The following is a 27,100-nucleotide window of genomic DNA, read 5'->3' on the forward strand; positions in this document are numbered from 1 at the left end:
TGAACGAGGAAGCGGGCCCTCACCAGAGCCAAACCTGCTGGCACCTTGATCTTGGACTTCCTAGACTCCCGAACTGTGAGAAATAAATTTCCATTGTTTACAAGCCTCCTAGTCTATGGTATTCTGCTATGGCAGCCCAAATGGACTAAGGCAATTGCACTGAAGCCATGCTGAATCCACTAGCCCCTGAGAACGCCTCTTCCCCTGTCTGTGTTCCCGCCTCCTCTGCCATGAGACTGCACACGGTAAATGCTCAGGGAACTCTTTCTGGGATTGACTTATTCAGAGCAAGTCCCTTCCAGCTCTGATGGACCATGAATCTGGGCCAGATCTGCAGTGCCGAGTGGGGTTCAGCTGGGCAAGTTTGGCAGTGAGCAGAGAGCAGGACCCTGCAGAAGGAAGACACGTAGGTGGTATATGAGGGCTGTTCAGAAAGTACCCAGCCATATCACCATTGTCGTTATATTAACAATGGCTGGATACTTTCTGGACAGCCCTCTGTGTGTGGCCATTCCCTTCCCACAGCCACACACCATGACTCTAGAATCGTCCTCCATGCAGCATTTCAGGCCATGCCCCATTGACTGGAGCTGGCAGGAACACGAAGCGCATCCTTCCACCCCTGCCTCTGGGGTGGGACCCGGGTGCAGTGGGGGGTAGGGGTGGCAGTGGGGGTGGGAGAAATGTCAGGGTGAGGTTGAGGAGCAGTGTGAAATCACTTGGAGGAAGGGAGACAGGTGGACTGGCCCTCACTTGGGAGGCAGCATCTAATACGGACCAAGATTTCTCCCTACTGGGTTTTTAAGAAACCATAGCAATCAACGAGTGGCAATAAATCTGTTAGCAAACAAGAAGGGAAATGACCAAGCTCCTCAATCATTAAAGAAATGTAGCCAACAATTCTCTGTGTCTTAATTGTCAAAGAAGCAGTGATTTAAAAAGAATGGTCCAGCTTTCTTTTGATTAGTGTCAAAAAAACCGGGGAAGTCCCAGCGCTGCTGCTGCAGTGAGGTCAGTGCCGTGTGTGGCTGGGGAGGGGTATCTGTGGCAGACTGGCCGTGGGCAGCCAGAGGCTTAACGAGGCTGATGTTTATAATCCAGCAGCTCCATACAGAACGTCTGAAACACAGGCAAAGCTTCATACACAAAGACGCCTGCCAAAGCGTTATTATAGTGAAAAATAAGAAACAGCCTAAATGTCTTATAACAGTGGTTTAGTTGGATAAATGAAGACGCACCCATTAGACTATCGGGCAGCCACTGAGATGATGCTTATAAAGGGTTTCTAACAATACAGTGCACAGCTGGGATGGTGTGAGCGGAGCAGAAAACTCAAATGGCCTTAGACGGCAGGGCTGCGCTATCTCACAGAGCCAGAGGTGGGGTCGCGAAGACCCTCGTTTCCTCCAGCTCTCCAGGAAGATGACCCTTCTTGGCTCCTCCGGAGGCTGATCTGGGGTTGCAAGATGCAGCAGCTGTCCCAGGAATCACACCCAGACACCACATGCCTAGGGGACGGAGAGGGACTTTCTACTTCAGGGCTGGGGAAAGCCAAGAGGCCCCTTCCCTGCGCTCTCGCAGCCTGCACGTGGGTGTGTGCCATTCGTAGGCTAGCCTGCGGCGGGGTCGAGGGTGTACCAAGACTGCTGCAGCCACCGCTGGGGATGGCTGTGGCACGCCCTCCCACCTCACTAGGGACATCATGTTGCAGTGAGAAGCAGAAAAAGCAAAACTCTCCCCGCAAAGAAAAAATATATAACAGGAACTCCGTGCGACCTTTCCAACTCTCCTACAAATCTAAAATTATTTCCAAATAAAAAGTTCAAAAAGAAACCCTCAGATCACTTTCCTGGGTGACTTTTAGTAAATCTGTGAAAGATGAGTACACCTTGCTGAGACGGCGACATACCTTTCTGTCACCATTTTCTCTGCGTTTCATTGATAAGGAGGAATCGCGTGTGGCCACAACCTTGCGCCATCATGGTGGGCGGTGAGCCTGTCGGGGCACAGACTTCATCGTAATCAGCTCTTCAGCACTTCGCTCTTCCTTGAAGAGAAGATCTCAATCAATGTTTGCCGAAAAGCGAATGCAAAGTTTATACAGAGGAAGCACAAACAGGTTCACGGTGGCCTTTGGGTGAGAGGTTAGGGGCTTCCGCCACCCGCATCTCCTTGCATTTCCTATGTCTTCTCTCATAGAAACATGTTTTCATGACGAAAACATTGTATTTTTCTGTTCATTCCCCCAATAATTCAGAAGCATTGCAGAAGGAAGAGTGAGCCTCTGACAGATAAATGTTCTCTTCTCTTGAGCCATTTGGTGACAAAGTCATCCACAGAGGCTGGCTTTCCCCACCGGTCATTTTGATCTTGGCCAGCCGGTTGTCATAAATAAAAGTGCCATCCCCCACAACCCAGAAGACGGGTCATGTGTTGAATTCTTTGTTCTTTTTCTGGGAGTGATGGGTACTTTAGACTGAAACACGCGCAGGGCTGGAAAGGCAAGAACACTCGCTTCAAAGGCAGCCAGGCTGGACTCCTGGCAGCGCCGCCGCCAGCAGTGTGACCTGGGCAGGCACAGAGCCTCTCTGATCCTCGGGCTCCTCTTCTCCAAAGCCGGCACCTGGCAGAGCCAGGGGAGGATGGGAGTGATGGGGCCGTCCTCACCCAGGGGGCTCGACAAAGATCAGCTCTTGTCCCGTCCTCCGCCGTTCGCGGTTTGTGCTCAGACCCCATGCCAGGGAAGCTGGCTTGAAGCTGCGGGTGGGTGAGGGCCAGGGGAGGACAGGCGGGAGGGTGGGTGGAGAAGACACAACAGCCAGGAACCCCAGTGCTTGGCCCCCGGCCCATCCCCTGCCCCGCCTGCAGCCTGGGGCAAGTTGATCACGCAGCCGAAATAAGCTAGAGATTCCATTCTGTTGCTCCTCTGGGAATTGGGGACAGCACGAGCCCTTCCTCAGGAAACTTTGGGGAGGAACCAGTGACATGATGCATGTGCGTGGCACTCGATAAACAATAATGGTGCTAGAAGGAGTGTTCAGTGTGTGCGAGGGAGGCTGGGCATTTCCATCCACACCACGGACTGGGGAGGCAGATGGGAAACTGAGGTGGACAGGGCAGGGAGTACCTTGTCTAAGGCCACACGGCTGACAGGGGGCCCGAATGGGGATGAGAGACAGGGTCTGACTTCAGAGCCTGGGCTCTGAGCCCCTACTCCGTGGGTCTCTCAAGGCAGTGCTGCTGCTTTGTGTTTTTGCAACAGCTGCTGCTGTTGCTCACACACCTGTGCCCACGTAAGGCCAGGCCTGCCACCCCAACTGAACAGGGAGCCCGGGGGCTGGCCCTTTAAGCCTCCGGGTGTGGGGAGCCTGCCCTGTGGTGCAATCCCTTCCCTGAGCTGGTGGCATTACTGCTGCAGTAAGGAATGTCCTCTAGGAGACTGAGTGCCTAGTGACAGACATGTGGGCTTGATTTACCCTGTGCCGCTCCATTCAGCCCCAGGCAGGCAGGGCATGGGGGCAGAGTGGCGGAAAAACCAGAGAAAACCAGAGGGGTGCACAGGGAGCTGGGTGAGGGGGCACGGAGCCCAGAGTTGAAGAGCACTTTTCTGTGCCAGGTCCGTGATCTCAGTGAGTCCTCCAAACAAGCCTATCCAGTTACACACCCATTTTACAGAGGAGGGAATGGAAGCTCAGAGAGGTTAAGTAACCTGACCTAGGGACTAGTCAAAAAAATTAAGGAAATCTTCTGTTTCCTGCAAGGAAAAGTGATTCCTGGAACCATGGCCTGTGTCTGAGCCCCTGGGACTAGGCCCCGGGGGCTCCATGCCGCTGTCCCTAGCTCTACCAGCCTGCCTGTCCCCAGAATCCAGACCCTCCTCACAGGGCTCCCGGCTCTGCAAATGCCCTGTCTCCAGGGTGAGAAACTCCCTTCATCAGCCTTGCAAGGAGCACTTCACCCTGCCAAGCCAACCCTTGGTGGCAGGGTCTCTGACAGAGGTAGACCTACTGCCCTCCACTCCTTTGTCTCTGCTGTTTGCTCTCTGACACCCCCTCTGCCCGTCCTTCTGGTCCTGCCCAGGGGCTACCTCTTCACAAGTCTTTTCCTGACAGTGCGGCCCTCAGGGCTCTCCCTTTCTCCACTGCCTTCGAGCCCTGGGGGTTGCCCAGGGAGGAGAGCTCAGCTGCTCTGGCCTCGAGCAGTTGTGCATTGCTCTCTGATCTCCCTCATCAGGAAGAGACCTGTCCAGGGTGCCTTGAGAGACCAGATAGGTGTCATGGGCTCCCCCTCTCCACCTCGGCACCTGCAAAAGCACCCGGCCCGGAAGAGTGACTGCAGGCCCCAGGTCCCTGATCCTTAGTAGTTGAAGGAGGTTGGTGGACACGGAGCCCAGTGGCCTGGAGGGAAGCAGAGCTGTTGCAGCCAAGGGCGTGCGTCTTGTGGCCATGCAGCCTGGGTGTGTCGCTGCATGGTGTGCCCAGGTGTAGGACGAATGCACTGGCCTAGTTCCTTTTATTCCATCCCTCTAGGAGACTAGTTCCTTTAATTTCATCACATTGTGCTCATTAAGGCAGGAGGGAGAGCTGCTTGTGGCCCTCTATGGCCTGTTATTTAGAGTTACTGAGTACAAGGCTGGGCGTGGTGGCTCACACCTGTAATCCTAGCACTCTAAGAGGCTGAGGTGGGAGGATCATTTGAGCTCAGGAATTTGAGACTAGCCTGAGCAAAAGCAAGACCCCATCTCTAATAAAAATAGAAAGAAATTAGCTGGGCAACTGAAAATATATAGAAAAAATTAGCCGGGCATGGTGGCGTGTGCCTGTAGTCCCAGCTACTCGGGAGGCTGAGGCAGGAGGATTGCTTGAGCCCAGGAGTTTGAGGTTGCTGTGAGCTAGGCTGACACCACGGCACTCTAGCCCGGGCAACAGAGTGAGACTCTGTCTCAAAAAAATAAAAAAATAAATAAAATAGAGTTACTGAGTACAGACTGTGCCCGAGTGAACCCCGGGGCACTGACGGTGCTCCCTCCTGGTGTCCTTGTGAAGCCTCAAGTTCCATTTGCAGTGGTGCTGCCCTTGCAGATACCCTGCTGAGTGGACGCTACCTGCCTGCTGTTTGCAGGATCCCAGATGGGCAGTGCCCAGGCAGCAGACCAGGTAAGCAACACAAGACATCCTTTGATTCCTCAATGGTTCTGTTACACATCACACCTTTCCCAAGGAAGATACAAACCTGGCTTCCCTGAAAGAAGAGGAGGCGGAATCCTCGATACATTCATGACGTATTAACAGCACACAATCTCTGTTGTGTTTGCTACTGCTCCCACTGACCCACTGCACCTGTTACCATCCGAGTCAGTTCAGGTGGGGTTGGTTACTGCAATGGTCACCAGGTGGGAGGCACGAGACCTAGGTTCTAGGCTTGCCTCTGTGTGTCCTGACTTATTCTCCTCACCTTTCTGTTGTGTTTGTCAGCACCATCTATGTTGCAAGGAACAGAAATCCTCAATCACACGTGTCAACAAGAGAATTTTTTCATTCACATAAATGAAAATTTCCACAGACTCATCAGCTTCAGGTAAGGCTTGATCCAGTGATTTTTCATTGGTGTTGGGCTCTGGTGACATTCTTATTGTCCTTCCTTCTGTAGTACACCAGCTTGCTCCCCAGGCTCAGTCCCTTCAGAGTGTCCTAGTCCACATCTGCTTGCACCCCTGGTCCAGAGGAAGAGAGGGCCCGCTTCCCCTCGCTCTTGGCACAAGCCACACTATGACGCACTCTTTCTCAACTTGTGACGGTGTTTGTGTGTTTGTTTGCTATTTAATGTCATTCTAGGTAAATAAAAGTAAAGAGTTTAAATTATTAGCATGCATTTTACTGTTGATCTTTCCATTGTGCAATGGCAGTTTTTAAATGCAACTATACGAACATTTAACTCAAATTTGGAATCACCAAAATGACACAATGTGTGTTTCATAACCTATATGGCATGTGTTGAATTCAGCTGTGTTTACTTCGCTTCTTGTTATGCACACATTCCGCCGACACCCTCCACCTCGCCTGCTGATGGGAAAGGAAAGACGTAAAGGAAAGGGAACTGCGGGCTGCCTGTCTTTCCCTTCCCTTCGCCGTCATCGTTTCCAGCATAAGTGGTTGGCTCCTGCAGGGAAGTAGTGCAAGGATATGACAGGGTTCCTTAGTCGCCTGGCTTCTCGGAACGCCGTTGCCTTCTTTCTGCACTGCAAGCAAGTTCTGGTTCCATTGGAAAGTGTCGCCTCTGGGGCCGTGAGCGCCCCATTTGCCCAGCGTGGGCACAGCACATTTGTCTTGCTCTCACGCTGAGGTCACTGAACTCTGGCGCATCGTGGGATCACTGGAATTTCGTGCTCAGGGCCACCCCAGACGCTGGCTGTGAATGCAGCAGCCAGGAGCAAGTTTGTGCAGACCTCCTCTGCTCACTCGCATGCCCCACTGTCCCATCGGACTTCGCTTACAAGACACAAGATCAAAGATAAATTACTAAGAATTTCAAGATGGCAACACTGCAGCAACAAACTGAGTTCGGACCCCTTCTCCGTGCGGCGGGCTCTGTGGGACTGCACGGGTACCAGGCCCGTGAGGCTGGCCCTGTCTGAGGACTGGCAGGATCTGTACGGGCAGAGGGATGGACCGCAGGCATCCCAGGCAGCAAGAGGGCTGCAGCAAAGATGCAGAGGTGGGAATGCTCCCAGAACAGCGGGAGGGGAGAGGAGAAGAGCATAGTTAGGAAGAGGGTGTCATGCCCACCGGCGAACAGTGGGCCGGACAGAGGCTCCCATCTCGAAACTTCGGTGTCAGTGGCGCTGGACCTGTAGACCACGCACATGCTGCTCCCCGTGTCCCCATCCCATCACCTCTACAAGCCTGAATCAGCTCCACTTCTCCCCAGGGTTTTCACACTTGGGTGTGATTATTTGTTAAATGGGGGCCAACTCCACTTGACCCGAAGCTCCTTGAGAAGGGGGTCAGTGTTACACCGTACTTGAGAACCTCCCTTAGTGCCAGACATTGCGGAAGGAAAAAGGAAGACCTCACTCCTTAGGAATTTTGCCTTTAATTCGGGTAGCTGATTTCTTAAAATATTAACATTTCATCTTTAAAATGATCTAATCCTCCAGTTTCCCATTCATTTTGATTGGCTTTCCCTTTGGTAGAACAAAAGGGAGCCACACCTGGTCAGGAGAGCGACTGCTAACTCATACGGAACGGATGGGCCTTCCAGCTTGATGGGTGACATCATCTTGAAAGCTTCAGGAAAGTCACGAACATGTGGTGTTCCTGTAACGGCGATCATGTCAGTGACAACGAGATCTGGCTGGGGCACAGAAGGTGACTGGAGAGTTATAACAAGGAAGGTAAATACGGAAGATAAGACCACAGACCCCACATCCTTCCAGCGCCGCTATGCCTTGGTTCTCAGGACAGATCGCACCTCCAGTGGGGCTGGCTGAACAACTGTGCTGTTGGCTCAGATAGGCTCTACATACCTCTGATGCGAGAAGAAAGAACTGTTTCTGGGCTGTTCGATGAATGAGTTTCATGGCTAGAGAGAGACCAAGGAGGGACAACCTTTACAGATTATATGTTGGCTTAGGTCCGCACGCCACCAAGCAACTGGCTAAAGATGTCAAGTTTCCCCGACTTGGTTTTCAAAGTTACAGTGCAGAATAAACACTTAAATTCTGGGTGGATTGCCCCCCCTTCCCTCCAGATGTTTGGTGTGGTGTAGATATCACAATAAATAAATGTGCTTTAAAGTCCAATAAATTAGGCAAGAGGGTGTGGAGGGTGTGCCATTTTGCTGCCTCTCTGGGACAGACACGGCAGGAAGGACCCAGAGGTCTCTGCGTCTTGGGCATGGGAGGTGGGGCGGGGAGTGCTGCGGGCAAGCTCTGGAACAGAAAGGTGGCGCAGTGAGGAATGTCTGTGACGCTGTCACCCGCCGGAGCTGTCAGAATTCACACCACTGGAAATGCAGGAATGAGCTGAGAGGGTGTGCGTACGTGGGAACGTGCAGAAAGACAGTGCGTGTCCTCCTTGACGGCCGCCCACAGCTGGGCTGGAACAGGGTAGGGGGCAGGGCTTGGCCCTGGAATCCACTTGTCACTCTCACTCCAGATGTCCGTGCTAGGGGCTCGAGGCTGCCTGGATGGGGAGACTGACAAGCTGTGGTTACATCACTGTCCAAGGCCTGGTGGAAACTGACTCATGCCGCCCACTACATGCCTTTTATGCCTTAAGGCCCTGGGGCCAAATGAATTTGCATGGTGATGTGTTACCCTAGCAGTGGCAGGAGGAAAGAAAGAGTTGCTTTTGGTGGTTTTAACTGTGGGATTAAACATTCTTTAGGGGGTCAGCATAAAAACAGGCTGGACCTTAAATGAAACAACCCCTTCCCCCCACCCGCCATGTTGGGGGCTGCAATGCTGGAAGCTTCTCTTCTGGCCTCCTCCTCCCAAAACCAGTCCAGGTGGGGCCCAAGGAACCTCTCTGGGAAGGTCCCTCTGCTCTGGGGAGGCAGAAGTTCCTAAATACAAACGACACTCAGACGGGGCCTAGGGGATGCGCCACCCACCCCTGGAGCGGCCTTTGTGGTGCTGCTGTCCCGCTGTTTCCTGGGGTCACTGCCAGCTTTGATACCCCAGAGGTAGAGTTGTTTGGGTTGCCACCTTTGAGACAGGGATCTGGGGAGCATGTCAGCCCATTTATGGCTGATGGAGCCCCAAGTTAAGGTGCCCCTTGATCAGGGTCACTCCTCACATACCCCCGCCTTCGCTGAGCATAAATGTGTCCAACACCTGCAGGCCAGAGGTGTGTGCCCAAGGGAGAGGCTGACCCGCAGGCCTGGGGCTGCGCTGAGTCCAGCCTGCCGGTAGGGGACTGGGACTGCCGCCTTGAATCAGGACAGCTGAGGCCCAGGAGTCAGGCCTTACTTTAAGAACCGCTACAGAACCGGGGTCCAGAGCATGGACTTTGAACCTGGACCCAAAACCAAAGCCACCCTACTCACTAGCCATGTGACAATTAGTCGATCCTTCTAAGTCCATTTTCCCATCTGTTAAGTGGGGGTGATGATGATACTAGAACCTTCTCCAGGTTTTGCTATGAAAGTTAACTAAGGATTCATATGTAACCAGTGATTTTCTGAGAAATTAATTGCTGTCTTAGCCTTTTTACTGTTAATGAATTGCTCTCTGGGGCAGCCACAAAGTCCGCCTCTGTCACTCTGTGGATTTGGGGGCTTTTGGAGTTTGGGACCCAACAAGGAAAATTCAACTGTGGAATCCCAAAGAGATATGGAGTGGAGGCTTTGGCACACGAAGTGAGACCGGGGCGGGGGGGCGGGGACAGCTCCAGGAGGCTGATGAGGAAGGGGGAGAGGGACATAACAGAGCAGGCCACAGGACCTGGGTGTCCCACATGCAGAGCCACTCTAGTGGCCCAACCTGTGGGGGAATGACTACCTTGGCACCTGGGACTGCTGGGTGCCACTGTGGAGGCCCCATAGTCTGCAGGAGGTCCCTCTGGTCGGCTGGCTCGAGGAAGTGTGGCCAATGGCAGGAGACACCCTCCACAACAGGGAAAAGCTGAGCCGGGCAGGAGGCCAGGCTGGCAGACCGACCCCAGAGGTGATGCCACGGCTGCCCAGAGCAGGGACATAACCACCCACGGCGCAGCAAAGCCCCTAATGTGCCTATAGGATTCAGGAGGGAAGGGCAGGAACAGCAACGAATGACTGATGTTGTAATTTTTGCCCAGCTATGGGGGGCAGGGGGCAGGGGTTGAAACAGATTTAATTGGATTTAGATGTATCAATGTGGCATTTCTTACATCTCAGTACCCTGGAAGTATTCATGTCAGAGTACGGGACACACTAGCCCAGAGTATGCCCGGCAAATGGCTATGCATAAAACCAGATTGACCCAGACCGTTCAGTCACGCACGCTCTTAGGTTGCTTTGGGAGATGAGTGCAGCCCCTGCACAAGCTTGGGGTCAGTGAGAATTAGCTCCTTCCCCACACCTCGCAATTAGGTGAGAATGGAAGCAAGTCTCAGTCCACTGCCACATGGAGACGTTTATAAAACAAGTGTTCACTCGTGAGCCCACACGGCCGCCCGTGCAAACTCTTAAGTACCAGCAGCAGAATCCCAACCCTCTGCCCCAGAATCCCAACCCTCTGCCCCTTAAGGAGCCACCTCCAACGCCTACGTGTGTTTGCCTGCAACCAACAATGCTCCCGGGAGGATTCATTGTCCCGGCCGTCCTCATAATCAGCATTAGGCAACCAGAAATCCTCCTGGGTGTTGGATGACTACCCCCTGAACGGACCAGGGGTGAGCTTCAGGCATCAAGGCCATGGGCAAAGCCTCTCCAGACCTCGCTGGCTTCTTACACAGTTCACGCCGCCCTGGGAAGTGCCTCTAACTAAATAACACACGTCTTGAATCGCTTGACTTTTACCAACAAAAGCTTATTTCTCATGTCATCATTGCCGGCTAACAGGCAACTATTTCACCCAAACACAAAGCACAAAAACACCCATTTCTAACATTCCCTAGGCTTGTTGGCAAAGCATGGGATGTGGACTGAGGATACAGGAGCACACGCGGCAGTCCCAGCGTGGCGGCTTCCTCATTAGCCCGGCATGCCCACCTGGCCTCAGCGGTGTGGTTATCAACCCACGGCTCCTGCCCGGTGGCTTGCCTTAAATGGCATCCTCCAAGTGTCCCACGGGAGCAGGCCCTCCAGTTGTGGGGCAGAGCCAGGGCTAGAGCTCTGGGTCTGAATTGGTGGTTTCTTGGTTAAAATATAAAATAATTTAGGAAATACTGCTATGTTCCTTTTCTGTTCACATCTTATTTCTCCCAGTTACAATAACTTATGAGAGCTAACTTCTTGGGAACAGGGCCAAGATTTTCAGCCACATAATGCTAGACTCGTTGTATTCAGTCTTTCTTGAAATATTTATTAACTGGCTCTTTGGAAGGTGGCAAAGCTGGCTGAAAAGACCTTTTAAGCAGCAAAGGCCTCGATGACTGGTTAAAGAATCTGGATCACAATCAGGGGACCCAGGAAGCCAATGAACACTTTTGGGAAGGGGAGTGGTTTGGTCAAAGTGACACTCGACGAGGAACACAACCAGCCGAGCAACCGTCCGAGGGTGCCCAGCACGTGCACGAAGCCGTCTTTCTCCTTGGCCACTCTGCAGCCGAGCAGCTGCTCAGGCACAGGGACTCCAGCATCTACCGCGTGCCAGGCATGCTGCTAGGAGCCTCCGTCTTCATCCGAATGAACCATGACTCTTCCCGCTTTCCAGAAGAGGAAGCCAAGGCTAAGAATGCTGAGTGGCTTGCTAGAATTTCGAAACAGGAAGAGTGGGAATTTCTGCCCAGCACAAAGTCCTCCTTCTCAGTTGTGCCTCTACTTGCCCCCAGCCAAGGCATGTGATTCTGAGTTGCTCGGGGGTATCTGGAATAAGACAGATGCAAAGCAGGGCAGTTCCCAGAAAGCTTGGGAACAGCAGCGCAGAATGCAAAATGCTTTCAAGCAATAAAACCCATTTTCTGTGCAGAACCCATCTGTGCCAAGGAGAATTCTGCAGGGATTATTGTCCCCTGGAGACAGAAGAAGCCATTTGGTGGGCTAAAGCATCTACGACAAGACCTTAGCTGATTGTATGTCACATTAGACAATCACATTCTTAGCTCCTGGGAGGAATGCTTGCTGGATTTGCTCTTATTTCTTCTTGTTGCAAAATGATAATGCCTGTTTAGGATACATCAGCCTTCTGTATAAAAAAACCTGCGTATGGGATTGAGTTTGCAATATTTAGGGTATTAAAAATTACTTTCGGGTGAAATTTTTAAAAACTCGCTTTCCTGCCCACACTATCTTTCAGTCCAGAGACCCTAAATGTATTCTATGAGGAGACTTATTCATCCTATGTATAGGGCCAACAATTACAGTTTTAAAATTTGCTGTTTGATACCTACCATGTAGCGAGGAGGGGAAGAAGGTGTGATTGAGGAGTGTTGCGGCTCAGACCAACTCTTTGGCTTTGGCTTTGGAAGCCCACACCCTGCAAAGGGGCCAGTAGGGACCTGGGGGCAAGGAGACCTGGATTCTGGTTCCAGCCTGCCACTTCCTAAATATGTGACCTTGGGCAAGTTACTCAACCTCTCTGAGAATTTATTTCCTCCTGTAAAATAGGGCAACTAATTGAATTCTTGGGAGATTAAACAAGGTAATGGGTACGAAAGCACTGGACACCCTGTGGCTGTTTGGGAAACGTTAACATGTGGCTGGTAGTTGACATTCTCCACTGTTGAGGAGTTCCTGGTCCCTGGCCACAGAGACAAGATTAACAGGGATTAGCTATCATGGGGCAGGGGGGAGTAGGGGACAAAAACGTGGGCTTTGGGGTTGCCCATACCTAACTCATGCTTTACTATCAATCACTAGCTTTGTGTCTTTAGCTGTTAATATAGCTCTCAGTGCCTCTGCTTTCTTATCTGCAAAATGGGCTTATCATACTAGGTGCCTGGCAAGGTGTGCCGAGGCTTTCATGCCTGAGGAGGGCTAGGTTTACATTAAGACTTCATTTAATGGAGACAAACTATCTCCCAGCCTGGAGGCACCCAGCAAGGGGCCTGCCAGAGAACCCATCAGGGTCCAAAGCATCATCCGCAGGCTGAACAAACTGTCTTGCACGTACGCGTCTGAATAGTTTCCAAATGTATGCAGACGCTGTTGTAATAAATGAAATACAAATTCTTTCTAAGGCACTAGTGAATTCATTTCCTCTCAGCCAAGGGATGCTAAGAGAGCAAAACGGAGGAACAGAAACATTATTTCAGCGCTAACTAGGGGTTCTCATACTTGCAGCCAAAGAGATTAGAACTTGGGGCCCAAAACCAGCTTTGAGCCTTGTGTGCTACTGGACTGGGAGGCTGGCGTGGGCCTGAGGGAAGCTGGGAGGAAGCTGACCCTTGGGCCTCCCTCCCCCTGCCCACTGACCAGCTCTCCTTGCCTTCCCTGCCCCCCGGGGGGAGTGTTCTGGGGCTCCTTTGTGGAGCTCTGCGCCTGGCCCTCTGCAGGGGCTGTCCAGTCCAGTCTGCACAGAACCCTAATAGCTGAGCGCCACTGCCCAAGCCTGTTACACTGTGAAAACACTGAGGGAGGGAATCGTTAAGTGACTCCTCCCAGAGGTAGAGCCAGGATGCAAAGGCCAGCTCCTGTCCAGGGCCTCAGGAAAGAACAAGGGACACATAAGCTGTAGCAGTAAAAGCAAATCCCAAGGGCAGCATGGGGTGGCAGAAGCCAGGGTGGCACAGAAGGGTCCTTCCTACACAGCCCAACTGCGGACTCCAGGGCTACAACCAGGAGGCTCAGGGCAGCTGGAGGACAAAGTGCGGCAGCTTCCTAAAAGCCTGCGTTCTCCTTCCCTAAGTGGGAAAGGACAGTGGTGTGCATTGCCTGGCAGGAAAGCTGCAGGGTGACTTCCAACCGTGGAGCTGCAGAAGATGACAACCAACAGCGCGAGGGCTCCTGCTAACACAAACCGCGTCCGTGGGAAATACGGAATAAGGACACGCACAGAAGGTTCACCCTCCATGGAAGGGCAAGCTTGAGGGTGTGACCGGGTGGGGAGCCCAGAGTTGAGTCTGGACAGTTCAGGCGGCAGTTATATAAGGAGACTGGGACAGATGAAGCCATTGCAGGGCTCAGGGAAGCTTTCTGGAAAAGGCCAGATGGCACAGGCCCTAAGGTTTGGGGAGGATTTGGGAAAATGCTGTGGGAAGCAGGTCCCAGGGGGGTGCTGGGGTGGCAGGTAAGGCGGCAGGAAGGTGAGGGTGTGCCTGTGAGGCTCTTGCCCAGCTTTCTTCCGCTCACAAGCAGCTCATGAAGTTGTTTTGTGTCCACTCTTGGCCTCCGGTGCCAGGTTCTGTGCTGAGTTCCGGCAGCCACCGAATGAGACACAGCCGGCTGAGGAGTCAGGCTATCCCAGTGGCGTTGAGCGTACATCAGAATCCCCTGGAAGCCCCACTCCCAGAGTTTCTGCTTCTGTGGGTCTGGGATGGGACTGAGGAATTCACATTTCTCTTTTCTTTTTTTAGAGACAGGGTCTTGCTCTGTCACCCAGGCTGGAGGGCAATGGCGTGATCACAGCTCACTGTAACCTAGAACTCCTGGGCTCAAGGGATCCTTCCGCCTCAGCCTCCCCTGAGGGAAGCTGCAGGGTTTCCCTGAGCCCTGCAATGGCTCAGTCTGTCCCAGCCTCCTTATATAACCGCTGCCCGAACCATCCAGACTCAACTCTGGGCTCCCCGCCTGGTCACACCCTCAAGCTTGCCCTTGCATGGAGGGTCAACCTCTGTGCTTGTCCTTATGCGAGATTTTCCACTGACGCGGTTTGTGTTAGTAGGAGCCTTGTCATCTTCTGCAGCTCCACCATTGGAAGTCACCCTGCAGCTTTTCTGCCGAGGCAATGCACACCACTGTCGTTTCCACTCTATTGGCCTGAAGGATACAGAATGGGGAGACGACTACAGGCGCGCACCACCACGCCTAGCTAATTTTTCTTCTTTTTTTGTAGAGACAAGGTCTTGCTGTGTTGCTCAAGCTGGCCTTGAACTCCTGGCCTAAAACAATTTCCCCTGCTCAGTCTCCCAAAGTGCTGGGATGACAGGCATGAGCCACTGCACCATGCAAAATTCACATTTCTAATAAGTTTTCCAGGTGAGGCCGATGCTGCTGGTCTGGAACACACTTTGAGAACCATGGGGTGATAGGATACAGAGAACCATCCCATTCCGCCACGTAGACACCAGACCGAAGGAGGCGTCGTGAGTGAGGAAGAGCATTGGATAGGCAGGGAAGAGAGAAGGAACTTCCAGCAGAGAGAAATACAGATGCAAGAGTGGAGGGAGCCCAGTTGGCCCAGAGCCAGAGGGAGGCGAGTGTGGAAGGACAGGGGGGCAAGCCTGCTGGTGGCTGGCACTCAGCCAGGGTGGGGAAACTTTCTCTTGGAGGCCGCGGGGGCCACTGAGGACTTCCCAGCTGAGAAAGGTCAGATTGAGGTGCTGGATTGTCGCAGGACTAGATCAAAACTGATAATGTACACACAAATGTCACCCGCCAGTTTGAAAAATGTTTCCCTACTTCTGTACCCAGCAACTCTGTGAGTTCTGCTTCTACACTACACTTACCACTCACTCCACCTGCCTTTTACAGGAAAGGAGGCTGAGGCTGAGGCCTGAATCGTCTGCTCTGGCTGACGGCGAAGGCAGGTGCAGCCAGGACTAGACTCCCAGCCTCCCCGCTCAGTCAAGGCCACAGTCCTGCTGCCTCCCCGAAGGCCGGAGTCAGGCAAAGTCCTTCCCCTGTTCCCATTCAATAAATGTCCTCCTCTTTTTCATACTTTTAAGAATAGCAGGAAATAAATCTGGCCATGTAATGTGAGAAAGGTAATAGTCCCAGGTCAGGAAATCCTGTTGCTTGGAGTCCCTTGGGAACGTTAACTTCCCCACTCTGCCCCTCTACCTCCCCCCCTCTCCCCCCCACCCGGGGATCCTGACCTTCTGCACAGTTGGCTTCCTCGGGCAAAACTGGGCCAGAAATGCCGGGCCCTCAGCCAGGGTCAGACTTCGCCCTCTGTTAGCGTCCACTAGGGGAGAGGAGGCACAAGATGGTCACCAGGAGGCCCCCCACCCCACCCTGCTCCCTGGCCCTGCCCTCTGCCAGCAGGTCGTGTGGCCAATGCGAGGCTGCCCAGAGATGGGGCAGCCCCACAGACACGCTGGCTCTGCAGTGAGAGGTACCTGCACAGGTAGCCCATCCTCTCCCGGCTTCCTGTAAGGGAAGTGGGGATTCAGCACGAGTCGGCACGTGGTAGGCGCTGCAGAACAGGCAAGGTGGGGTTTGCTCCCTGCTGTGGTGATGGAGCTGGAGAAACAGGGGACAACCTCATCCGCAGGTCAGACCACCTGCACACTGAGGACCTAATGGCGTAAGCTCCGCCCACTCAGGCAGCTGATGCCAGCGATTTGTTAATTCATTTGCTGAATTATTCCTCCAGCCAGTGACCTTATTTTATAACAAATACAACACAAATCCATTTTCACATAATTACTTGATCCACGTGTTCCACGGAATAGCTCTGTTAAGTTCAATGGTTGTGGTATTATTTATTCACAGAACTGTTCATTTCCTCAACAAAGAGGGCCCTCTCAGGTACTCAGCGTCCTCACTGACTGGCGGCCACTTCGGCCAGAGGGAGTGATGCCACAGGCCGGGGGGAAAGCTGAAATGTCTTTTGTGACCCAGCCTCGTAAACCGCATACTTCTGGATTATTCCATCTGTCACATAGGTCAGTCTTGTCTCTGTGTGAGAGGGACCAGGGCTGGCAAGAGGCGAGGCGCTTGCTTGGGCACAAAACGTAAAGGGGCAGCCACAACTCAGAGGTGGCGGCAATATTTTGAGACATCAAAATGAGTGTGAAATCATCCATGATGAACACAACACCGACACTTTAAATAAAGGTAGGACCAGCGGGCTGGGAGCAGGGTGGGTGAGTGAGGCAAGTGGGCAAGTGTGAGGCTGGTTCCTGCTCGTGGGGGTCAATTCCAGGCGGCAGAGGCCATTGCAGGCTCGCTCCCCGCGGTCCCCGTTCAGGAGTTTGTGTCTCAGAAGCAGGCGGCCGGGGCAAGGAGTTGAGCAGTAGGAAGACCTGTTTCTCTGCTGAGAGTCACTGAACGAGAGAGAAAAGCCCACGCACAAGACAGACATGAATGGCAGCCTGATTTCCAGGGAACTGGGGGAGGGCGTCGTAGCAGATTCCCAGGGCTACTATGACAGATCCCCCTAACAGCAGAAACGTATTCTCTCACCGACTCCGGGAGGCCAGCAATGTGAGACCAAGGTGTCCACATTGTTGATTCCTCCTGGGGGCTGTGAGGGACAGTCTGCTCCGTGTCCCTCCCTGTCCCTCCGGCTTCCATGGTTGCCGGCAGCCCTGTGCTCCGTGGCCTGCAGACACGTCACTCCAAGCTCTGCCCCATCGTCACACAGTCTTCCCCTCAAGTGTCGGGGTCCAAACCTCTCTCTTCTTGTAAGGACACCAGCTGGACTCAGACCCACCCAATCCAGTACAGACTCATATTAATTTGATCACTTCTGCAAAGACCCTATTTCTAAATAAGTCGCATGCATAAATACAGGGGTTAGGGCTTGGAGACAGCTTTGGGGGATGCGATTCAACCCACAATGGAAGTACAGGGTTATTCTAACGGCAGGTTCACTACATCATCCGAATTGGAAGGAAGACAAATATTTAAAAATTCACATTTCATGCATCTGCTTTTTAAAGCACTAACAGGAAGCATAAAGTGCTTTTGAATAGAAGTGAAAAAGCGATAAAATATCTACTTCCACTCTGTGTTATGAGCTGCCTGGGGAGAGCAACAGAGAATGCAGGAACCAGGGGAAGCGGGGTCCGGGTCACAGGGAGACCGAGGCAGACAGACAATCAGAAACACGGCAAGCAGGAGACGGAAGACAGCCGCAAAGGCCCTGAGGACAGGGTCGCTCCCCAGCCTCTGGGAGACTGCCATGAGGGACTTCCAAAGCCCCGTTGTGTATTTGTGACAATTGACACCAATGGGGAGCTCTCTCTGCGGGGTGAGAACAGGATCTGGCCTGAAGGCTGGGGACTCTCCCGCTCCACACACTATTGCTCAGAGTTTATCACTCATACGTTGGTTGTCATTAAGAAAATGTCAACACTGTGGCACGTTGGAAGGGATTGAAATGGATTTCAGGTTCAGGGGTGGCAAACAGGTTTTCTCTCTCATGTCACGCCCCCGCTGGTAGCTGTCCCGGAGCACCGTGCGAAGAAGTATTCAGGCTCGGAGAACGGTGACTGATGAGTTACGTCTGCCTCGGGTGCAGGGCGGAGAGTGGCACCTTCACATAACTGCTGTTCCAGATCAGGCATACACATTGGTTTTTGAGGGTGGGAAAACTGAGACCCAGTAAGAGAAAATAACGTGCCTGAGGTCTCACTGCTAGCTCATAGTAGAAGGCAAATATGCCCCCTCCCCCATGCCCACTCCAAACTGGGTTCTCTGGCTGTTCTCCGTGCCAGTGAGAGACACGAACCTCCACCCCGTTGCACAGTCATCCTCAGTGCCTTCCTCCCCCACACGCCGCGTGTTCAATCGCCACGTCCTGCTCACTCTCCCCTTAACTTTCCCTTCAGCCATCCATCTCTCTCCCCGTCACCATCATCCTCCTGGTCCAGGATTCTCAACAAGGGTTGACGTTGTCCACCAGACGACATTTGATAATGTCTGGAGACATCTTTGGTTGTCACAGTTTGGGGGGCTATACTGGTATCTAGTGGATAGAGGCCGGGGGTGCTGCTAAACACCCTACATGCACAAGGCAGCCCCCCACAACAAAGCGTCCAGCCCAGCATGTCAACAGTGAGAAACTCTGCCCTAGTGCGAGCCGCTGTTATCTCCTGCCCAGACAAGTTCCAGCGCCCCCACCCTTCCTGCTCGGTCTTGCCCCTGCAGTCCCTTCTTTACTCAGAGGCCGGAATAATCTTAAAACATAAATCCTAATAAATACTGTACCTACGTGCAGACCCAAGCTCCTCACCATAGCTCTGTAGACCCTGCACACTCCGGCCACACCCACCCCCCGCCACCCCGTCCTCCCACCTGCACCGTCCCTATGTCCTAGACGTACTGGCCTGCTCGTCAGCGCCTGGTGGCACCAGGCTTCCTCCTCCCTCCGGGCCTTTGCAGAGGCTGCCCCCTGAGTTGGACACAGACACCCTCCACCCCAATCTGTCTCCTGGATGCTGACTCAGCCTGCTGGTCGCATTGCTTCCTTAAGGACGCCCTTCTTCACTTCCCGGCTGGCTCAGCCCCCTCTGTGCCCTCCGCACAGCATGCAGTGTCGTCTGAGATGATGCATGTATTCGAGAGATTGTCTGACCAATGTCTCCCTCCTCCCGGGGCTACATTAGTCCCGTATAGGTAGGAGCAGTATCTGTTTTTTTTTTTTTTTGAGACAGAGTCTCACTCTCTTGCCTGGGGCGTTCCACGGAATAGCTCTGTTAAGTTCAATGGTTGTGGTATTATTTATTCACAGAACTGTTCATTTCCTCAACAAAGAGGACCCTCTCAGGTACTCAGCGTCCTCACTGACTGGCGGCCTTTTTCTACATATATTTTTAGCTGTCCAATTAATTTCTTTCCATTTTTTGGTAGAGACAGGATCTCGCTCTTGCTCAGGCTGGTCTCAACTCCTGAGCTCAGAACTATCCGCCCGCCTCGGCCTCCCAGAGTGCTAGGATTACAGGCGTGAGCCACCGCACCTGGCCTAAGTATCTGTTTTGATCAATCTGTTTTCAGTTTCTAATATTGTACCCGGAACCTAGTAAGCCCTAGGGAATATTTGTTGAACGAACGAATGAATGAATGAATGAACCACCTCAGGTCGCCGGCCCTCTATTCGCCCTGTTACAGCCAGGGTCACTCCTTTCCTTTCCTTTCCCACTTCTCTGCTCGTCAGACTTCTCCTTCTCCCCATTCTTTCTCCATTAACTGTCATCTTAGGCAACAAATGACTACATATAAGTATTTACTGTGCCGATTAAATGTCGTTCTTTGTTCTGTGAAACAAATTCAGTTGATTTTCTTATTTGCATATCCTCCTACTGATGTTGCCAGGAATGAAAAATAGTCAAATATAATGAGCCGTCTATGCTGGATGGACGCCTGGCTCTGCCTGAAGGCGGGCGCTGGACCAGGTGGCCTTGGGCTGGGCGTCAAAGTCAGTGGCCAATTGTGATCCAGCCTCAGCCCCACTGGGGTCGCGGGTCCCAGCTCCACAGCAAGAGAAGCCAGTCATTCTCTGGCTCTGCCCAGGACTGGCACCTTCTCAAGCTGCAGGTCTCAGTGCAATGTCATGTCCTCAGAGACACCTTCCCAGACCACGCATCTAAAGTAGCCTAAAGACCAAATGCCCTGCTCAGGGAGTGGAGTGCAGAGTTGGGAAGAGGTGTATCCTTCACGACACTGTACATGATCTGTCTCTGTGCTTCTTGCCATGTGAGATAATTAAATGTCGCTGTCGCTGTGGGTTAAGTCACTCTTAGTCAGATGTCTTGTTATTTGCAGTTGAAAGCACTCTAACTGGTGCTTTTTTTTTTAATCACACGTATCAGCCTGCCGGGCTGCCTAGCAAAGTACCACAGACAACAGAAATGTATCGCTCACAGTTCTGGATGCTGGAAGTCTGAGGTCAAGGTGTTGGTTCTTTCCGCGAGCTGTGAGGGGAGGGTCTGTCCCAGGCCTCTCTCCCTGGCTGGTAGATGGCCAGCTTCTGTCCGTGTCTTCACATGGTCCCCCCTCTGTATGTGTCCGTGTCCAAATTCCTCTTCTCATGAGGACACCTGTCATATTGCATTAGGGCTCACTCTAATGACCTCGTTTTAATTTAATTAGCTTTTTAAAGACGCTATCTCTAAATACGGTTATGTTCTAAGGTGCTGGGATTGGGACTTCAACCTGGATAAGGGGTGCGGAGGACACAACTCAGCCCATGACACCACAGATCCAGCATTATTTTCTATCAGCCGAAGCTGGCTCCTGGGGTGGAGGTGGAGGCCAGGCCAGGGAAGCTGTGCCTTCTCCAGCCGACCCCAGAGTAGGAATGGTGGGGAGAGCCTGGTATGACTGGCCGACCACCCAAGGTGGGAGGAGGCGGGAGTGGAAGGTTCCCTCCAGGACTTAAATATCAACAGCCTATGAGGAAATGCACCACGAATGATAAAATCCATGGCCATGACGGTATTGACCACTCCTTATCACCACCACGTCACAGGCACCGTACCAGGGCCTCATCGTTGATGAGGGAGGCACTGTCCCTCATCCCTGATGAGCAGACTGAGCCCAGAGCTGTCCATTGCATGCCAGGGCACACGGCTGGTGTGGCAGCCTTGGAGGTGCCTCCCCCATCTCCTTTCCAGAGAGAACCTGCTGCCAGACAGCGGGGAGCACGGGAGACTCCAGCCTCCCTGCCGCACCTTCAGGACCCAACTCTGCTTCCCAGCCAAGGCCGTGCATTTCTGGGCTGGCCAGGAACTGAGCAGGGTGGGATACTCAGGCCTGGCTGCTCCCGCCCACCTGGGACTCCTCTGAGGGGCCGTCCTCGCTCTGCAGCTCCTGTGAGGTTGGCCAAGCCAATGTCCCGTCTGCATCACAGTCCGGGGCTCTCCTGCCAGTCCTGCTCCCTCCCCGATTCTCTTTCCCAGCACACCTCTGCCACTCCCAGCTCAGTCTCAGCGTCTGCTTCCAGAGGACCCGACTGGCCCTGCTGGGGAGGGCAGATCAGCAGTAGAACCATGTCCTTCCCCTAGGGAGGTGTCACCATTTCTCCCGTCACTGCTCAGTCTTGAAGGCAAAGGCTGGAGGGTGTGAGGGCAGGAGTGGAAGCTGGGCCCATGAACCTGCAGTGCAAAGCTGGCAGTCAGTTTCACCTAGTCTAATGAGTGTGTGGCCTGGCACCCAGGGCTAGGACCCAGGGAGTGGTGGGGGCACTGCCCAAGGTCACCAGCTGCCTAGTGGCAGAGCCAAGGCCAGAGTTCGAGGACCCCGAGCACCATCTGAGCCCCTTTCATGGGTGTGGACTTCCTGCCCAGCCACACCAACTCAGAGCCTCAGCCCCGAGTGGTATCCGTGGAGGGACAAGGAGGCTGGGATGCAGGAGGAGTGAAGGGCCCATCGCTGAGCTGCAGAGGCAGCAAGGACCCTTTGCAGTCCTCCCCCAGGACTTCCTGATGATGGAGAGCTGTACGAACCCCACACAGAGCGCAAAGAGGCAGCAAGAGGTGAGGCCATGGGAGGGGCCCATGCTCCTTCCCCACCCTGCACTGCCCTTGCCAAGTGAGCCACCACCCTTCATCTAAAGTGGCCATAGAGCCACCTTCGTGCCGGGAATTGGGAGTCTTTGAAGTGCTGTTGCGAGAAGAGCCCCTGCCTGGAGCCTGGGACCCCATCCTGGCCCATTCTGAGGGTGCCACACGGGAGCCTGAGTACCGGCCTCACCGCACATTGATTTATGGCTGTGGTGACCCGAGAACCCTCTGAAGGGGCTCTGGAAGTCGGTTTATAGCCTCCACCGTCTCCAGGGCTAATTAGTTTTATGGCCAACAGGAGAGAAGGGAGGTTTAGCGGCTTAACCCATCTCTTTGGTTCAACAGCGCAAAGCCAGTTGTTTATTTTCCAAGGGGCTCCCCGGCGGAGTCGCTCCCTCCCCGCTTCCTCCCTCCTGTGGCTGCTGGGTGACAGGGGCATGACAGGGCTCAGCAGGTCTCCCCAAGGCTGGTGGAGAAGGCATGGGGGCCTTCCCCTTCCAGGGCTGTGCTCTCATCAAGCGTTAGCAGAGGTCTGGCTTGTCCTGTGGGTGGAGGAAGACTGCCCACGCTCGCTTTGGGGCTGCCTCAGCAGGCTGCTTCCCCAGAGCCCTAGTGCCCACCTGCCTCCCTAGCTTGCGGACAAGTTGCCCAAGTCTAGCACTTGTACTCAGGGCCAGTCCTCCTCCTCCTTCACCAACCTCCCCAGGGAAGACTACACCGCTGATGTCCTCACAGGCAATAAGAGCAACCCACTGGGCCTGGTCCGCACTATCAAAATGTACAGTGTTTGTGTCTGTGTGTATATTTCTCATCATTGTAGCCAAACAACACGGATCACATGAAGCAAAGACTCTGAAACTGATCAGATCCGAGTCTGCTAGTTCAAGTTAATCTCTGAGCCTTGCATCCTGATGTGGTTATGATTAGATGAGATAGTGCAGGAAAGTGCTTAAGATGGTACCAGATCAAGACTCAATAGATTTATTAATATTCATGAGCAGTGGGAAAACAGGGCACAGGGCAGCCCTATAGAGGGAAGCTGCCTGTTTCATTGACACAGTTGGGTTCCCTTGGCAGTCTGCATTCCTGAACACTGGTCTGACAGCGATGCTCACTCACCTGGCATCGTCGAAGAGTTTGCATAAACAGAATCCTCTTGCACACACACCCTTGCACACCCACATACATAAGCTCCTGCATTCAGGCACATGTCCGCATGAACACTGGAATTCACACTCATGTACGCAGGTGTCTCTGCAGATGTGCACTCTTGCACATTCAGATACACGCACACATACACACATGCACACATCCCTGCATGCATGCTGCACACGCATATGGAGTCCTGCAGACACATACGCATTTACACACATAGGGTCCCGTGCCCTGGCACCAGTGCAGATATGGAGGAGCAGGCTGACAAATGCCAGAGCAGACCAGGGAGCACAGTCACCTCAGAGATAGGGCCCAAGGAAAGGAGGGAAGAGGGGACTCCCAGCTGCTGAAGGACAGCCGGATGTAAAAATAGCCCTGCACAGGCCTGCTAGGAAGGGTGCTGGGCAGGACAGTGTCCTGACACCCCAATGTCCCCTCCTATGTCTCCCCCTCTGACTGTCCTCAGGAGACCCACCTCTGGAGCCCACATGTCACTTGAGGAAGCCACAGTGAAGGGGCAGGACCCTCTCCGTGCGCCCTCCTCAGGGTCAGGGTGAGGTGGGGATGGGTGAAGGCTGGCAGTGCAGCGAGCCCTGTGTTCCTCTCCCTGCTACTACCTTTTGGACCCAAGAGCCTGCACGGGTCCGTGTGGGTGCAGACGCTTGCTCCAGTGTGGTGACCAACACTGCCTCGTGCTGCACCTGCCTTATCTGCTGGGGTCCTACCACTGTCGGGAGCGAGCAGGAAGCCAGGTCCCCAAATGAGAGACCTGGCTAGAAGGAGAGGCCCAGGGCTCAGGAATGACCCTGGCTTTCCCGTTAAAAGAGTGTTCAAACCTTGGCAGGCTGGAGCCTGGCTCCGGGGGTCCCACGTAGGACAACCTGAGCAGGAGGAGGGGAAGTTAATATTAATGCTACTATGATTAATGAAACTGCGTGTCATAAAATATATTGCAATCATAGAGCCGTACACCTCTAGGGGCGCATTTTATTGTATGTGAATTACTCCTCGATAAAGCTGTTTCTATAGCTCTTGTTCCTACTCCGGAACTCTTGTGCCCACACTCCGCAAGTATTTTAAGTGGATTATCTCATTAAACCTTTCCCCAAACCCACTCCACATGTGAGGAGAGGAGGTCTGGGGCCTGGTTCAGGATCAGGCAGCTGGTGGGAGCGGAGTGCTCCAGGCTTGGCTTAGCGAGACTGGCAGGCTGGCTCGTTCCCTTCATTAATTCAGTCAATAGTCATTCACTGAATCAACAAAAAAGTGGATGTTCAGTATCAAACGGGGCTGGTGGTTTCTAAATTCCTGGATGCAGCAGAAATATCACCAGGAACGCTTGTAAAAATGCTGGTTGCAGGACCCACTGTCCAGGCTGTGCTTTCGTGAGCGGGGCCCAGCAGGTGACACTGGGGCCCAGGCGGGCAGAGCCAAGGAGGGAGCCGGCGCCTGTGCACCAGGGCAGGACGAGGCTGAGTCACAATGCGTGTGTGCTCGGGTATTAATAGAAACATAAAACCCCGGATCAGCCATTTCTTCCCTCTCTGGACAAGCCCGGACGACACGGGGCCGCTGTTCTGCGACTCTGACCTCTGCTGCATTATAAGACAAGAGGCAAGCGGGTCACATGACACCTCATTAATTCGTCCTCCCCGTGGGGAGGTGGAGGGAGGGTGGACAGCAGAGGGCAGAACTCTCCGGGCCACAGCGTTATCAAGGATAACTAGTGACTGGCGGGGTGTGGGAGAGGGAGGAGGGGCCGAGGGGCGGGGCCTCGGTGAAGGGATAAATTAGCGCATCCTTTGTTTGCTTGTCAAAGGTGCTTTCAGGAGAGCCCCGGGGGCTGGGGAACTGTGTTTGCCCAAAGCGTTTGAACAATCCCCTGCAATCCTGTTTGCGCTCTGCATTTGCTCAGCAAACCTGCCCCTCGGAAATAGCTCCGGGGTTAACTGGGGCCCAGCTGCTGCCGAAATTGCCACACAGCCCGCCTTCCACACGAGCCTCAGCGATATTTTTGACCCTCCCAAGCCCAGGCAGGGGCTCCAAATGTACATAATGCTCACACACACAAAAATAACACCCCACCTGGCCTCATCTTGCTGGGCAAGTGAGAGTTAAACATCCTATAGTTCAAGTTCATTCTGTCTCTTTTAGCTAAGTACCTAACTTTTCAAAGGTCAAAGGTGCTGCAGGTCTCTGCTCTCAGGAGGACACCCCTCCTCCCTCTCCCTCTTTGCCAGGCTGCAGGGGAGGGGCCTGCTGGGCCCTTGGGGTGCTGCTTTGGACAATCTTACTTGCAACATTCCCTGCAGTCCTGTGGCTGGGGGTCTTTATAATCTGTTTTCTGCACGTAAGTCGTGCAGGGACATCTCTCTGGGCCCTGCTGTTGGGTCCCCCACACCAGGGCCGCTGCAGGGACGTCTAGTCTGGTTATGACCCCTCGTGACCCTTGGCATGGCTGGCTGCTCTGCTGTCCTTGACTATAGGGTTGGCCCCTTGGCAAGTGCACCAGCCACTCTCAGCTCTCTCCTGGTGCCCTTCCATTCAGAACCTAACAGCCCAGGGTGCCAGCCCAGGCTCTGCTCTTTTTCTCTCTCTTTCTTACTTTCTCTCTCTCTCTCTCTCTCTCTTTCTTTCCCTCTTTCATTCAACAGCTATTGAGGTATAACTAATATCAAAAAAACCCCACAAACACCTCTGCACATGTTTAATGTACACAATTTGATGGGATTGGACATATACACACACCCATGATACTACCACAACAATCGAGGTTGGTGCTTCCTGAACCTGTGTCATTGCCATTTCTACCTTGGGGGCAGCGACCAGTTGTGGAGGTTGGGTCTTTGACCTCAGAAGCACTCGGGCAGGGGAGAGGGGAGCAGCATGGGGAGCAGCAGCCTTCCCTTTGATCTAGGAAGTTTCCCCCCGCCACCCCCCCCCCCCGGGGTCCAGCCTCCCATGCCAATGGTGCTGGTCCCGGGGAACCCAGCGGCATCCTCAGCCAGGTCTTCTCCCTCCGGATGTCTATCTTGTATGGCTCCAGCTCACCTTCTTGTCACATTCCGTGTCCTCTCTACTCTACACCGGTGTAGAGCAATCCTCATGCTCAGACCTCCTGGCATTGCACTTGACGTATGAAGGGCAACAAGCGGAACACAGAAACCTCTTCTCGCGCAGCAAAGCCCAGCTTTCAAAACCCTTTTGCTGTGGGCTCGGGGATCTTAGCCTGGCTAGGTGTTCCCTTTCTCTTCATGTCGTTTTATAACCCTACTCTTCCCCAAGGCACCGGGAACTCTGGCAGACTAACGGGAAGGTCACAAGCAAGGAAGAAAAGAAAAAAAACAAATATGTTCCTACGTTTGAAATGTATTATTCCATTACATATGTCAGTCTGCCCTGGGGACGTCTTGGTCAGGGCGCTTGGTGAGTACAGGAGTGTGTGGAGGTGGCCCCCATCGGAGCCAGAGGATCTCCTGGCATCTGGGCTACAGGGCAAGGGCCCCCTGCTACCTAGAGAGTGGCCAACTATGGCATGGGGACAGTAATGCCTGTGTCATGAAGGTATGAGGGTTAAAAGAGATTAAACCCCGGTGCAGACTCGGCCCTACCCCTGGGCGCTGGTGAGGTGCTCTCTGTCTTACTCCCCCTGGAGCAGGTCTCAGCGCCCAACTAGACCACATTTGCCTCCAGAGCAGGACTTTGCCCTGCCTTCCCCGTCCCAGCAAGCTTTGGTGAGAGGAAGGAATGGAGGCTGATACACTGTTTCCAGCTATAAAGGGCGCAGCTCGGGTGTTGATAGATAGAAGGATAAAGACCAAGAGGGCACCTTGGTGTGTCCTGGGAGGGGAAGGCTGGCCTCCTGGGCTACACACCAGGCTTCCGCCCAAGGACCTGGGGCTGACAGGCCTTAGAATCCCCTGGCATATGGCTGGAGTCAGCCATCTGGGCTCCCTTCCCACCCAGGCCACCCC

General features: G+C 53.5%; 1 pseudogene; it reads right to left on the reverse strand.

Moving 5' to 3' along the window:
- The window catches only part of LOC105810630, a 105,926-nt pseudogene extending 82,829 nt beyond the window's left edge, over positions 1 to 23,097 (reverse strand).
- Between the last annotated feature and the right edge of the window lie 4,003 nt (positions 23,098 to 27,100).

Source organism: Propithecus coquereli, unplaced genomic scaffold (assembly GCF_000956105.1).
Source record: "Propithecus coquereli isolate 6110/MARCELLA unplaced genomic scaffold, Pcoq_1.0 Scaffold217, whole genome shotgun sequence".
NCBI lineage: Eukaryota > Metazoa > Chordata > Mammalia > Primates > Indriidae > Propithecus > Propithecus coquereli.